A 16980-nucleotide genomic window follows, 5' to 3' on the forward strand; every position below is an offset into this window, starting at 1 on the left:
CCCAAAAAAGAATAAAAGGAACAGCACAGAGCTATTCAAATAAACTTGAGCCTGTAACGAGAAGTGTACATTGTGCTTAAGGTGTGATCTGACTACAGCACTGTACAATTCACAGGACTGTAACCAACCAAACATTAACAGCAAGCCACAGAAGAAGACATTAGGAGACATTGGGTAACCAAAAAGTTTGGTAAAAGAGCTAGTTTTTAATCAACATTTTAAATAAGAAGAGGTAGAGAGGAGGAGAGGTTAAGGGAGGGAATTCCAGAGTTTTAGGGCCTTGGCAGCTGAAGGCACGGAGGTGGACCAATTAAATTCAGGGATGTGCAAGAGCAAAGGCCCTGACAACATCCCAGCAATTGTACTGTCACGCTTACGAGAAGTGTGACGATGAAAAAATACAGGCTCGAACTGAAGAGTTTTAAAAATTGACTTTACCTTTTTAAGAAATTGACAATGCTGCAAAAGATGGCCGCATGTGAATTAGAACATTGCCACACTGTCAATTCCACCATCCTGAAACATTCCTGAATTGAATGGGTTCTACTGAAACAAAGAAGGCATGAAGTAGAAGTATCATAACTGGATTATTCTCATCCTGGACCATTGTGTGATCACCATGGGGGAGAGACCAAAGTGTCTCCTACCAGAAGATGATGTGACAAACTTTTACCTTAAAAAGGCAGCCTTCAAGGCACAGAGAGAGAGAGAGGGAGACACCCAGAAAGAAACATCATCAATGGCTTGTCCAGCTAAGGGCTGGGAGAAAATCCAGCAAGCCAAGAAGGGAAGGTGCTCTGATGCAAATTCTACATTTTTAACTTGCACTGCAGTGAATTGGAAATGATCCTCTGTCTTCAAACTGAACTTTCAACCAACAGAGAAATCTACAAGCACCTCAGGCCTGCAACCAATGAGGACTTCCAAGAGAATCCAACAGGCTTACCATGAATCCCGAAACCCTTACTCACTTAAAAACCACTTACTGCTTTTCCTCTCTATCTGTCTCTTCTTGTGTGTGTATGTGTGTGCGCGAGTGGATATAGTTGTGACAATTTCAGGATAAGACGTATTGATCAATAAATAATTAATCTTCTGTTTTAGACCGACAAGAAAACCTGTCGCTTTCTGTGTATTTGAAAAATAAAACACAAAGCTGTTAAACCCTAATCACAAAAAGACGTGCTGCGGTCAGGTGGGAGTTGAACAGTGGGAAGCACCCACACCCCTCACCACATGGACATAATAGTACTGAAGACATGCTCCAGAACTAGCCTCACCCCTAACCAAGCTGTTCCAGTACAGCTACAACATTGACATCTACCCAACAATGTGGAAAATTTCCCAGTCATGTTCTGTCCACAAAAAGCAGGACAAGTCCAACCCAGCCAAATACTGCCCCAACAGTCTACTCACAATCATCGGCAAAGTGATGTCATTGACAGTGCTATCAAGTGCCACTTAAACAGCAATAACCTGCTCACCGATGCTCAGTTTGGGTTCTGCCAGGGCCACCCTGCTCCAGACCTCATTACAGCCTTGGTCCAAACATGGACACAAGAGCTGAATTCCAGAGGTGAGGTGAGAGTGACTGCCCTTGACATCAAGACAGCATTTGACTGAATGTGGCATCAAGGAGCCCTAGCAAAACTGGAGTCAATGGGAATAAGGGAAAACTCTCCGCTGGTTGGAGTCAAACCTAGCACAAAGGAAGCTGGTTGTACTTGTTGGAGGCCAAACATCTCAGTCCCAGGACATCACTGCAGGAGTTCCTCAGGGTAGTGTCCTAAACCAACCATCTTCAGCTCCTTCATCAATGACCTACCCTTCATCATAAAGTCAGACATGGGGATGTTCACTGATGATTGCACAATGTTCAGCACCATTTGTGACTCATCACATACTGAAGCAGCCCATGTCCAGATGCGAGTCAAGACCTGGACACCATTCAAGATATAGTTCCAAGTCAGAATGGTTTGTGGCTTGGAGGGGAACTTGCAGCTGATGGTGTTCCCATGCATCTGCTGTCCTTATTCTTCTATATGGTAGAGGTCGTGGATTGGGAGGTACAACTGAAGGAGGCTGGTATTTGAATGAGGTACTGAAGGAGTGCTGCATTATCATTTGAATAATTAATTAAACTGAGGCCCCACTCCCCTTGTTTGGGTAGATGCAAAAGATTCCAATGCACTCTTCACAGAAGAGTTTTCCCACTGTCCTGGCCAACATTTACCCTGGGTCAACTCTCTAAATGCAGATCAACTGGTCATTTATCTCCCTGCCATTTAAGGGTCATGCTGTGTGCAAATTGGTTCACCTGCAAACCTAATTTATTGGCTGTGAAGATGATAAGAGCATAAGAAATAGGAGCAGAAACAGGCCATTTGGTCCCTCAAGCCTGCTCCGCCATTCAATAAGTTCATGGCTGATCTGATCATGGCCTCAACTCCACTTTCCTGTCTGTTCCCCATTATCCTTGACTCCCTTGTAGATCAAAAATCTGTCCAACTCAGCCTTGAATATATTCAATGACCCAACCTCCACTGCTCTCTGGGGAAGAGAATTCCAAAGATTAACAACCCTCTGAGAGGAGAAATCCCTCCTCATCTCCGTCTTAAAAGGGAGACCCCTTATTTTGAAACTGTGCCTCCTAATTCTAGATTCCCCCATGAGGGAAAATATCCTCTCAGCATTTACCCTGTCAAGCCCCCTCAGAATCTTATATGTTTCAATAAAATCACCTTTCATTCTTCTGAACTGCAATGAGTATAGGCCAACCTGCTCAACCTTTCCTCATAAGGCAATCCCTTCATCCCAGGAATCAGCCTAGTGAACCTTCGCTGAACTGCTTCCAATGCTAGTATACCCCTCCTTAAATAAGGAGATCAAAACTGTACGCAGTACTCTAGGTGTGTTCTCACCGCTTGTAGAGTTGTAGCAAGACTTCCCTATTTTTATACTCCATCCCCCTTGCAATAAATGCCAATATTCCATTTGCCTTCCTAATTACTTGCTGTATCTGCATGCTAACTTTTTATGATTCATGTACAAGGACCCTCAGATCCCTCCGCAATCTCTCTCCATTTAAATAATATTTTGCTTTTCTATTCTTCCCGCCGAAATGGACAACCTCACATTTTCCCACCTTATTCTCCATCTGCCAAATTTTTGCCCACTCACTTAAACTATCTATATCCCTTTGAAGACTCTTTGTGTCCTCCTCAAAACTTTCTTTGTATCGTCAGCAAATTTGGCTATAATACACTCAGTCCTTTCATCCAAGTCATTAATATAGATCGTAAATAGTTGCAGCCCCAGCACTGATCTCTGTGACACTCTGCTAGTTACAGTTTGCCAACCTGAAAATGCCCTATTTATCCCAACTCTTTGTTTCCTGTTAGTTAGCCAATCCTCTATCCATGCTAATAGATCACCCCCAACACTATGAGCTCTTCTCTTGTGTAGTAACCTTTTACTTGACACCTTATTGAATGCTTATTGGAAATCCAAATACACCACATCTACTGGTTCCCCATCAAAGCATTTTGGAACATCCTGAAGATATGACGGGCACAATATAAGCGCAAGATTGTTCTATCATTCTCTCTATTTCCCAGTTAGGAAATTCAAACTTCAAAAGCAAGGCATGTTCAGGGAGATGTAACACACTCAGTGTTTGGCCAACTTTTGTAGACTGAGAATATATGAGAATTTGTTAACATTTTCCCAACAAGAAATGGAAGAGAGCTTGTAACAGTCTCCTTGATATTTGGGGTGTATGTTTAATGTGATAGCATAAATGTTCTTGCTTTCTTTGCTGTTTGACAGATAAACAGCCAAGTCCTAGTGGATAAAATCCATTAAAAGGAATGATGTGCCAGTGGAATCACAGGAACACAGATCTTTCAAATGAGAGATTGCTAAGTTTCAAGATTCACTTGTGAGTTATTAATGATGAGAGAAAATGGATATTCTTTCAGTTTTCATTAAAAGGGGAATATCATCTCCTAACAGTAAGATTTGAATATGTAACATATTAACGGCACAGTGGCGCAGTGGTTAGCACCGCAGCCTCACAGCTCCAGCGTCCCGGGTTCGATTCTGGGTACTGCCTGTGCGGAGTTTGCAAGTTCGCCCTGTGACCGCGTGGGTTTTCGCCGGGTGCTCCGGTTTCCTTCCACAGCCAAAGACTTGCGGGTTGATAGGTAAATTATAAATTGCCCCTAGTATAGGTAGGTGGTAGGGGATGTGAGAGGGTAATGGGATTAATATAGGATTAGTGTAAATGGGTGGTTGATGGTTGGCACAGGCTCGAAGGGCCTGTTTCTGTGTTGCATCTATAAATAAGTGACATTACCTAGCCAAATGTTAATTATAATGATCTGAAACCGATGTATGTACTCTTAAAATTGTTAATTTTTCTGTTGAAAGCAATTAAGAAATAAAACCCAACAAAATGCTTTAGTGTTACTGAATAGTCACAAGATTAAGCATTCTGTGCTCTGTGGTGCAGTGACACTAGTGCATTCTGGGTGCTGTGATACAATTGCATTCTGGGGGTTGTAGTGCAGTGGCACTAAAGCATTCTGGGTACTGTGGTGCAGTGATACAATTGCATTCTGGGTGCTGTGGTGCAGTGATACTAGTGCATTCTGGGTGCTGTGGTGCAGTGATACTAGTGCATTCTGGGTGCTGTGGGGCAGTCTTCTTCTTCTTCTTTGGCCTCCTTGTCTCGGGAGACAATGGGTAAGCGCCTGGAGGTGGTCAGTGGTTTGTGCAGCAGCGCCTGGAGTGGCTATAAAGGCCAATTCTAGAGTGACAGACTCTTCCACAGGTGCTGCAGATAAAATTGGTTGTCGGGGCTGTTACACAGTTGGCTCTCTCCTTGCGTTTCTGTCTTTTTTCCTGCCAACTGCTAAGTCTCTTCGACTCGCCACACTTTAGCCCCGCCTTTATGGTTGCCCGCCAGCTCTGGCGATCGCTGGCAACTGACTCCCACGACTTGTGATCAATGTCACAGGACTTCATGTCGCGTTTGCAGACGTCTTTAAAGCGGAGCCATGGACGACTGGTGGGTCTGATACCAGTGACGAGCTCGCAGTACAATGTGTCCTTGGGGATCCTGCCATCTTCCATGCGGCTCACATGGCCAAGCCATCTCAGGCGCCGCTGGCTTAGTAGGGTGTATATGCTGGGGATGTTGGCCGCCTCGAGGACTTCTGTGTTGGAGATACGGTCCTGCCACCTGATGCCAAGGATTTTCCGGAGGCAGCGAAGATGGAATGAATTGAGACGTCATTGATTCTCTAGCTAGCGGAAAAGCCCCTGATAGGACGGCATTACCCCTGAAATCATCAAGAGTGCCAAGCCTACTATACTTTCAGCTCTGCACGAACTGCTTTGCCTGTGCTGGGATGAGGGAGCAGTACCACAGGACATGCGTGATGTGGTGCAGTGACACTAGTGCATTGTGGGTGCTGTGGTGCAGTGACACTAGTGCATTGTGGGTGCTGTGGTGCAGTGACACTAGTACATTCTGGAGGTTGTAGTGCAGTGACACTGGTGCATTCTGAGGGTTGTAGTGTAGTGACATTCATGCATTCTGAGAATTCACCTGCTGTGACACTAGTGCATTCTGGGAGTTGTGGTCCATCAGCCTCTTCACTCAGTTGGCTCTGTTGTTATAGTATGCGAGAACATTCTTTGTTTACTGTGCTGTTGTGATAACTAGAGCCGGCTACCTTCAGACACTGTGTAACGTGATATGAGTCTATTTATATTGGCTTGCTCTAGTGGCTAGGGCCACGCACCCACACAGACACAGAAGAATAACAATGGATGCTTACAGAGTGAAGCACAGGTTAGAATGCTAAAACTTGTGCCATCTTTTGTGTCAAGCAAGCTAAACTGTAATCGATATGAAAGCCTGATGAACTCAGGCCCCAAGTACCTGAAAGAGAAGCTTTGATCCAGAAAAAATTTGTTGATGGGATTTCACAAAGTTTAATGACGTATGAATTATGTATACATATATGTGTGCCTGTTATAAAGTTTATTTTTAATAAGAATTTGGCAAAACAAGTTGGTGGGGTTATGGACAGAGGGGAAATGGTGTGGTTGGCTTCCACTTTTCACCTCTCAACTGACCGCAGATAGTGTTTTAAAAATAGTGTTTTAGTCCCTGAGTTTATGGGTCAAATAAACAGACAAATTACAAGTTTTCTCGCAGGTTTAAAAAGAAAGATAACTATTTATTAAAACAGTACCCAAAAATGTTTGCAACCTCACCCACGCATGCAATGATATACATTCACACACACAAGAAAAGATAGAGAGTGAAGGGCAGCATGTAATTAGAGTTCAATTGTTGTAAAGAGAGTTCACTTTGAAACCTTCTGGGTTTTCCAGCAGGAACTTATAACAGCGTTGCAGGCTGAATGTTCCTTGTCTTGGAATTGATGAAGTGTCACTGACCCCTTTGATTAAAACTCAGTCTGAAGTTGGTGGTGGAGGTCCTGGTTTAGTTTCTCAGATAGGGAGTTTTCAAGGTCATTTTGCGGTCTCTGTGCCTCAGTAGTTTAAAGATGGTGCTGGCAGGGCTTATTTCTTAGCTGGATCGATCTCACAGCTTCTCTGGAATGGCTGTCTCCCTCTCCCAGAGCAGTTACTTCTTTTAAGGTAAAAAACTTAACAGGTTTTGGTTTTAGTCGGGTGACTCAAGACGCTCTACCCTGGGGTGTTCATACGATGTTCCAGGATGTGGGAGCCATTGTTACATAATGGCTTCTGAATGTGGTCCATTTTGAAAATTGGTGTTATTTCACACCTATTACTTGGCCTTAGCTTCGGAGTCAGTCTGTCTGCAAAAGCCATTGCTAGCCAATTTTTGATAATGGGAGTCGTTAGCATGGAATGGGCAGAGAAGGCCATTCAGCCCATCGGACCCATGCTGGCTCTCCATGTAGGCATCCAATCTATCTTCATAACTGAAGTTCCTCATCCCTGGAACCATTCTCGTGAATCTTTTCTGCACTCTCTCCAATGCTTTCACATCTTTCCCAAAGTGCAGTGCCCAGAAATGGACACATTACTCCAGTTGAGGCTGAACTAGTGTCTTATACAAGTTCAACATAACCTCCTTTCTCTTGTACTCTATGCCCCTATTAATAAAGCTCAGGATACTGTATGCTTTATTAACTGCTCTCTCATCCTGTCCTGCCACTTTCAATGATTTATGCACATATACACCCAGGTTCCTCTGCTCCTGTACCCCCTTTAGAATTGTACCCTTTATTCTATATTGTCTCTCCATGTTCTTCCTACCAAAATGAATCACTTCACATTTCTCTGCATTGAATTTCATCTGCCAGTTGTCCACCCATTCCACCAACTTGTCTGTGTCCTTTTGAAGTTCTACACTATCCTCCTCACAGTTCACAATGCTTCCAAGTTTTGTATCATCTACAAATTTTGAAATTGTGCCCTGTACACCAAGGTCTAGGTCATTAGTATATATCAGAAAGAACAAGGGTCCCAACACTGACCCCTGGGGAACTCCACTACAAACCTTCGTGCAGCCCGAAAAATATCCATTTAATCACTACTCTCTGCTTCCTGTCACTCAGCCAATTTCGGGTTTTGCTCTCATCGGCTAAAACTGCTCACTATTCCGGGATCATCTTAGAATGTAAAGATAACCCCCAGCTTCTTTTCTCTGCTGTCCCTTTTATTCCATGAACACAAGAAATAGGAGCAGAAGTAGACCATATGGCCCATCGAGTCTGCTCTGCCATTCAATACGATCATGGTTGATCTTGGGCTTCAATTCCATTTTCCTGCCTGCTCCCCATATCCCTTGATTCCCTGCGAGACCAAATATCTGTCTATCCCAGCCTTAAATGTATTCAACGATGGAGCATCCACAACCCTCTGGGGTAGAACATTCCAAAGATTCACAACACTTTGAGTGAAGTAATTTTTCAGCATCTCAGTCCTGAATGATCGGCCCCTTATCCTGAGACTGTGTCCCCGTGTTCTAGATTCCCCGACCAGCGGAAACAATCTCTCAGCTTCTACCCTATCAAGCCCTTTCAGAATCTTGTATGTCTCAATTAGATTGCCTCTCAATCTTCCAAACTCCAGAGAATACAGGCCCAATTTACTCAGCCTCTCATCACAGGACAACCCCCTTATCACAGGGACCAATCTAGTAAATCTTCGCTGTACCACCTCCAGTGCAAGTATATCCTTTGTTAAATGTGGAGACCAAAACTGCACACAGTATTCCAGGTGAGGTCTCACCAACACCCTGTACAATTTCAGTAAGACTTCTTTATTCCAGTACTCCAATCCCCTTGCAATAAAGGCCAACATGCCATTTGCCTTCCTAATAGCCTGCTGCACCTGCATGTTAAGTTTATATATTCCTTGTACAAGTACTCCCAACTCTCTCTGAACATCAACACTTATCAGTTTCACACCTTTTCTATGAGCTATAACCTTGCTCACAAGTCTGTTGTGCGGTACTGTATCAAATGCCTTCTGGAACTCCAGGTACATCACATCAACAGCATTGCCCTCATCAACCCTCTCTGTTACCTATTCAAAAAACTTGACAAATCCATGCTGGCTTTCCTTAATTTAACTGCATTTGTCCATGTGCCTATTAATTTTGTAGCAAATTGTTTCTAGAGGTTTCCCCACCAAAGTTAAACTGACTGGCCTGTAGGTCCTGGGCTTATCTTTACAACAGACAAGGTGGGCCGAAGGGCCTGTTTTGGTGCTGTATAACTATACTTTTTGTACAAAGGTGTAACATTTGCAATTCTTCAGTTCTCTGGCACCACCACTGAGTCTAAGGAAGACTGGAAAATTATGGCCAGTGCCTCTGCAATTTCCACTCTCACTTCCCTCAGTATCCTAGGATGCATCTCATCCAGTCCTGGTGTTTTATCATCTTTAAGTATAGACAGCCTATCTAATACCTCCTTCTTCTCAATTTTAAATCCTTCAAGAGTATTAATTACCTCATCTTTCACCATGGCCTGGGTAGCATCTTCTTCCTTGGTAAAGACAGATGCAAAACATTCATTTAGCACCTCAGCTATTCCTCCTGCCTCCTTGCGTAAAACCTTTTTTTGGTCCCTAATCAGCCCCACTTCTCCTTTTACCACCCTTTTACTATTTATATGCCTATAGAAGACTGTGGGATTCCCTTTTATGTTAGCTGCCACTCTCTTCTGTTACGACCAAGTGAGGGAGGGGTTTCAGGCGCTCCTCTTGCCCCTTTCCTAGTTTGGCCGTAACAGGGTTTATCTTTTAAAACACAGTGATTTTAGCTACCACCTCAGTGAGTCCTTGCTCACTGCACTCTAATTACAATTGCAAATGAACCAGACAGGTTTTCTTGAGTTTAAATAAGAAAGATGTAAGTTTATAAGCCTCATCACTCTAACCCGGTTTAAATTACTAAAATACATGATGCATCCACGCTCACAGGCATACGAGAGGCACACACACAAACAGATACAGAGGGGGTTGAAGTAGGGTTTGTAATTAATGGAATACAGATATGGTTCTTAATGTCCTTGGTATAATGTCCTCAATTGAAGTTAAGGTGTTGGAGTCCTCGCTGGGGCCACGTGCACAATTCCAGGCTTGCTTCTTTGGTACCAGAAGGCCGAAGAGAGGCTTGAAGTGTGGAAGCTGCTACCTTGATTTTCCTGGGACTTTGCTGGAGAGAGAGACCAAGAGAGATGTCTTCTTCTTGAGACTCAAAATTGCAGTCTGTTTCCTTTTGGTGAGGCACAATTCAAAAGCCCCAGTCTTACCAGCAAACAGGTCGTGTGACCATCTCTTGTTTGAAACAGCAACTTCTTGGAGGGTTGTTGGATTTCAGAGCCTTCCAGACATACTTGGTGGGGGTGGAGTTTTGGCTCTTACAAAGTCAAAAGGTGTTGATCACCACCATTGCCCAGACCAATCTTGCTAATGAATCAAGGAGCACCCCCATTGTCTCTCTATTCATCTGTCTCTCAGCCAGCCCTTGTCTTCTCAGAATGCAAATGTGCAACCATGTTTTCAGCTGATCAGTCTGCTTTTTTTAAACAAGTTATTTCCAATGCCCAATGAAAAAGTTTCAAGCAATGTCCCGTATGACAAAATTAATGTTTCCATTTAGCAGGTGTGATTTTGGTCACACTTCTCTTACTCCCTCTTTGCTTCTTTTATTTGCTTTTTCGCTTCCCCTCTGAATCTTCTATATTCAGCCTGATTTTCCATTGCATTATCCACCTGGCATCTGCCATAAGCATACCTTTTCTTCTTCATCCTAATCTCTATCTCTTTTGTTATCCAGGGAGCTCTGGATGTATTTGTCCTACCTTTCCCTTCGAGGGGATATACCTTGACTTGGCCGGAACTATCGCTTCCTTGAACGTAGCCCATGGTTCGGCTACCGTTTTTCCTGCCAACCTTTGATGCTCTAGTCCCCAATAAAACGGTTACTCTCCCTCACCGTTACCGTTTCCCTGGTTGGACCCTCATCTCCGCTCCTTTAAGTCCAAGGGACACAGACTTGAATGGATGTGGTTTAGCCATCCACCGCTAGATCTGGCTGGACCACTTAAAACACTGTTGGGTTTTGTTCTCATCTGCTAAAACTGCTCACTATTCCTGGATCATCTTGGAATGTAAAGATAACCCCTGGCTTCTTTTCCCTACCACAAACCATCTTCTTAAATCCCTCTCCCTTGTCTCCTCCACCCTCACCTCCAATAGAGTGTGAGAAGCCCATGAAGATCAAGATCATCCAATCAGCTGCTTCCCTACCTTTCCTTAGCCCACTGGAACAAACTTCCTCACAGGTTAAGCCTTGCCCTAGCCCTGAACTGGCTTTTTTCTCTAGTTTCTCTCCTTTCTCCCTCATGCCCCTTCTGAGTTCATCTTGTCCATGAGACCCACCTCTTTCTCCCTCGATCCTATTCCCACTAAACTGTTGACCACCCAACTTCCCCTCCTGGTCCCCATGTTAACCGATATTGTTAACGGTTCTTCCTCTTCAGCTGTTGTCTCTCTCTCTCTCCTTTAAATCTGCCGTCATCACCCCTCTTCTCAAAAATACAAGTGTTGACCCTTCCATCCTTGCAAACTACCGCCCCATCTTCAACCTCCCTTTCCTCTCCAAATGCCTCGTCACCTTTGAAATCCGTGCCCATCTTTCCCGGAACTCCAGGTTTGATCCCTCCAATCAGGTTTCCTGCCCTGCCACAGTACCACAACAGCTCTTATCAAAGTCACAAATGACATCCTATGTCACCGTGACAAAGGTAAATGATCCCTCCTCGTCCTTCTTGACCTGTCTGCAGCCTTTGACATAGTTGACCACACCATCACCATCCAGTACCCCTCTACTGTCATCCAACTGGGTGGGACTGCTCTCACCTGGTTCTATTCTTATCTATCCAATCATAGCCAGAGAATCACATGCAATGGCTTCTCTTCCTGCTCCTGCACTGTTACCCCTGGTGTGCCCCAAGGATCTATCATTGGCCGCTTCCTATTTCTCATGTACACGCTGCCCCTGAGTGACATCATCTGAAAACACACCATCAGATTCTAAATGTACACTGACAACACCCAGCTCTACCTCACCAGCACCTCTCTCAACCCCTCCACTGTCTCTAAACTATCAGACTGCTTGTCTGACATCCAGTACTGGATGAGTAGAAATCTCCTCCAATTAAACATTTGGAAGCCATTTTCCCTTGCATTGATCTGTATCAGGGATTATAGGCTGAAAATATGCAGACTTGAATAATCTGATTGAAAAGCTGAGTGTGCTGAGATCAGCAGTCAGCCAAGTGTGGGTGGGACGGGAGTTTGGAAAGGGCCAACGCCCAGTTTAATAGCTGCTGTGAGAGATAGTGATCAAAAAACATAAAACTCAAAAGAGGGCAGGATTTTTTCAAGAAAAAACATGCTGTAAAGATTATGAAATATATATACGATTGAAGAACTGGCTGACTTTTGATGTCCCATTCCAACTCTCCCCCCCCACCCCCCACCCTCCTCTACTCTCCCAACGACACTAATTCTTGCTGAATTATGGCCAATGTTCAGCTGAGTCACGACAGCAGGTGTGGGCAGGCCATTTGATCATGGAGGGCATCACAGTCGAGGCTAGCTATTCAACTGAGGAAGGTATTGCAGTATGATCGAGGGGACGATTGCATAGTGGGTATGTTACTGGGCTAGTAATCCAGAGGCTTGGACTAATGATCTGGAGACAGTTCAAATCCCACCACGGCAGCTGGTGAATTGAAATTTAGTTCACTAAATAAATCTGGAATTGAAAGCAAGTATCAGTAATGGTGACTTTGAAACTACCAGATTATTGTAAAAAAAAAAATCTGATTTACTATTGTCCTTTAAGGAAGGAAATCTGCCGTCCTTACCCAGTCTGACCTACATGTGACTCCGGACCCACGGCAATGTGGTTGACTCAACTGCCCTCTGAAATGGCCGAGCAAGTTGTATTCAAGGCGGCAGCTCAGCACCATCTTCTCAACTGCCCTTAGGGATTGGCAATAAATGCTGGCCTTGCCAGCGTCATCCACATCCTGTGAATGAATTTTTTAAAAATTGTAAGCTAACTCTGTTCCCAGCCAGTATATTTCCACAAATGGCAGTAGGGGCCATTGATCAGTGGCTAGCAATGGGAACAGGGAACTTGAAGCAATTTTCTGCCTTCCTGGAGCAAGGGTATGGACACCAATTGCTGAGGCTCTATTACTAACCTGCCAAACCTAGGAATTTTGTCCTATATGACTCAGTGCTACACTGGCCAGTGCACAAGACAAATTACTGCCTCTGCATATATGGTTTTATTGAAGTTCAGGCTTGGAACTTCAAGTGTACACTGGGATACTGTTGGAGTTTAACCAGCTAAAACATACAACCTACAAGAACAAGGGACTTAGAAACTTCAGACTGCTTGTACAACTAGTGCTGCCCGATATTGGGTTATCTGAAGAAAAAGATTAGGTTAGTGACTGTTTAAGTAAGTTTTTTTCATAGTCAATGTAACGGTAATTAAATAAAGCAAGTGGCTTTCTAAATAGATGCATGGAGTACAAAGGCAAAGTAATTATGCTAAACCTTTATAAAATACTGGTTTGGCCTCCGCTGGAGTATTGTGGCCAATTTTGGGCACCACACTTTAGAAAGGATGTCAAGGACTTGCAGAGGGTGCAGAGAAGATTTACTAGAATGATACCAAGTATGAGGGACTTCAGTATGTGGAAAAACTGGAGAAGCTGGAATTGTTCTCCTTAGAGCAGGGAAGGTTAAGGGGATACTTGTTAGCAGTGTTCAAAATCATGAAGGGTTTTGATAGGGTAAATATGGAGAAGCTGTTTCCAATAACAGAAGGGTCATAGTTTTAAAGTAATTGGTAAAAGACCCAGAGGGGAGATTAGGAGAATTTTCTATATAGCACGTTCTGGTCTGGAATGCACTTCTGGAAGCAGATTCAATAGTAACTTTCAAAAAAAGGGAATTGGATAAATACTTGAAAAGGAGCATTTTGCAACGCTATGGGGAAAGAGCAGGGTAGCGGGACTGATTGGAAAGATCATTCAAAGAGCCAGCACAGGCACAAAGGGCCGAATGGCTTTCTTCTGTGCTGTAAGATTCTAACTAGGGGCTGAGTGGATTTGCCCCTGTGGAACCTTGGTTTGAACCCACCCAGAATGATGGGTTAAATGTCTTCTATCGATCAACTGCACGATCTCTCGGGCAACAAGAATTTCAGGCTGTCCCCAAAAAACTGCTCCTGAGAACAAAACTACCCGCAAGCTGCCAAGGAGGCCTGGGTGTGGCAAGTGAAAAAAGTCATACTGGCATCAGCTAATCGATCCTTCCCGACTCAGCTCCAGTTTCTCACCAGCTCATTAATGAATAAATGATGACGTTTGGATGATGGCCTGTTATTGGGGCAGAGTAGAGCCAGTGTTACTCCAGTTGTTTGTACTATACCTGTTATTTGGCTGCTATGTCATTCCTCAACCAAAACAATCATCAAAAACACTGCAAAGTTACTTCAACAATAGACATTTTCACAACTCTGAAAAGGTGAGTGAGTAAACAATGAAAGCCTGTTTTCATGAGTTTGCAAATCAGTAACAAGAGGAAATAGATTTGAAATTAGCAGGTAAAGAATAGGGGGAGGAGTTTGAAGAAATGGTTATTACAAGGATTGATGCTGCTATCACAGAAGGACTTTCTATAGCACCTTGACAATCTCAGGAAGTTCCAATGAAGTACTTTTGAAGTGTAATCGCTGTTGTAACATGGAAAACCCGGTAGCCAATTTGAACACAGCAAGATCCCACAAACAGCAATGTAGTAATGACTAGATAATCTGTTTTAGTGGTGTTGATGTTGGTCAGGACACCAGAGATAACTCCCCCACTCTTCTTCAAATAGTGCCATGGGACCTTTTACCACCACCTAAAAGAGCAGATGGGGCCTCGGCTTAACGCCTCATCCACAAGACGGCATCTCAGTCAGTGCAGTTCACCTCCCAAATGTGCCCGCAAGGTTCATCTGGGTAGGAACTGTGGCTCACTTTTAACCTTTCCTAGCTCTGTGGACGGTAGTTTAGTGGTAATGTTACTAGACTAGTAACCCAGAGCCCCAGACTAATGCTCCAGAGATGTGCGTTCAAACCCACTGCAGTAGCTGGAAGAATAGAAATTCAATTAATTAATAAATCTGGAATAAAATGTTAGTCTTGTTAATAAAGATTATGAAACCACTGGATTGTTGTAAAAACTTATCTGGTTCACTAATGCCCTTCAATGGAGGAACTAACTTGAACTGTCGGGCGGCACAGTGGTTAGCACCGCAGCCTCACAGCTCCAGTAACCCAGGTTCGGTTCTGGGTACTTCCTGTGTGGAGTTTGCAAATTCTCCCTGTGACCGCCTGGGTTTCCTCCCACACACCAAAGACTTGCAAGTTGATGGGTAAATTGGCCATTGTAAAAACTGCCCCTAGTGTAGGTAGGTGGTAGGAGAACTGAGGGAAGGTAGGGATGAGAGAGGGAAAAAATGGGATTAATGTAGGATTAGTATTAATGATGGTCAGCATGGACTTGTTGGGCCGAAGGGCCTGTTTCAGTGCTGTATCTCTCTATGACTCTACTCAGTCTGGCCTATGTGTGACTCCAAACCCACACCAATGTGGTTGACTCTTAACTGTTCCCTGAAATGGCCTAACAAACTGCTGCTCAAAGAGCAATTAGGGATGGGCAATAAATGCTGGCCTTGTCCAGTAACACTCACATCCCAAGAATGAATAATAAACTATAAGGACCCTATCTGCCCCCAAATAGACAAGCCATCAAACTGAAAACTTGCCTGGGCTGCCTTGTTCACCATTAAACTTAGCCTTGCAGAGAATGCAATTTCAATACACTCCTGGCCACTACTACGTGCAATCCAGGAGGAAAACTCCTAGCAGCGTATTTTGTTTTCCATTTTCTTAGATTGTTTTATTATTAGCTATACAAATACTGAAGATGGGAGGAAAGACTGTTTGATTGACAGACAAGAACCAGCTGAACAGTTAACAAAGAGTCTGTCCACTTTCCAATTAGGGCGGGAAGGCAGTGCCTATGAGGATTGACAGGTCGGGCAACCAATGACAGAACACAGGGGTGGGAGGTCATGTCATTAAATCTCCAGGAATGCATCCAACCTGGAGAGGCAGTGGCATAGTGGTAATGTCACTGGACTAGTAACCCAGCCTACTGCTCTGGAGATATGGGTTCAAATCCCACCATGACAGATGGTGAAATTTGAATTCAATTAATCTGGGAATTAAAAAGATAGTCTAATGGTGACTATGAAACCATTGTTGATTGTTGGAAAACCCATCTGGTTCACTTTAGAGAAGGAAATCTGTTATTCTTACCTAGTCTAGCCTACATGTGACTCCAGAAGCACTCAAATGGCCCAGCAAGTTCAAGGACAATTAGGGATGGGCAATAAATGCTGCCCTAGCCAGTGATGCCCACATCCCACAAAATGAACTTTAAAAAAGCTGGCAACCCTACCTGCTGGTCTAGTGAGTAAAGGCAGCACAAAGACATAACAGACGGGATTTCACTTGGAAGTGAAATTGGATGGTGAGGAAGTGGTGGACATGATGGCTGAATGACTGGAAATTATAATTTGTCAATACTTTGCCAGCATTTATTGCCCATCCCTAATTGCCCTTGAGAAGGTGGTGGTGAGCTGCCTTCTTGAACCGCTGCAGTCCATCTGGTGCAGGTACACCTACAGTATAGGGAGTTCCAGGATTTTGACCCAGTGACAGTGAAGGAACAGCGATATATTTCCAAGTCAGGATGGTGTGTAACTTGGAGGGGAACTTGCAGGTGGTGGTGTCCCCATTCATCTGCTGCCCTTGTCCTTCTAGGTGGTAGAGGGTGGGGGTTTGGGTTGCTGGATTTTAGCTTAACTTGACCAATTTTCACACTGTACCCTCTGGAATAACTAATAAGGTCAAGTAAGCCATCTTAATACTAACACATGAGCAAAGAAGTCATTTTTGTGTCTTGTATCAGCAACTGTATTAATCAAATTAATGTATGAAGTAGTAACCCGTCAAGAAACAACGATTACAAAACAATGGACCTTGGCTGAGTTGTAATTAATGAATTAAGAATCACTCTAGAAAGAATGGGCATAAATTTAAAAGTATTAAGTTTAAAAACTAAGCTTGTAAGAAATTCAGTGTCAGTAAGACTTTAAGTCACTGGGACACAAAGTCAACAGAAAAACTATTGTGACCCTAAAAACATTAACTTTGCTAAAAGGATCAATTTCTGTACAAATTCATACTGTCCAAAGAGATAACAACCGTAACGAATAGAACTCTTCATAGGTTTTTATCTCAATTATTGGCAAAATGTT

The sequence above is a fragment of the Heterodontus francisci genome, chromosome 9 (genome assembly GCF_036365525.1).
Source record: "Heterodontus francisci isolate sHetFra1 chromosome 9, sHetFra1.hap1, whole genome shotgun sequence".
NCBI lineage: Eukaryota > Metazoa > Chordata > Chondrichthyes > Heterodontiformes > Heterodontidae > Heterodontus > Heterodontus francisci.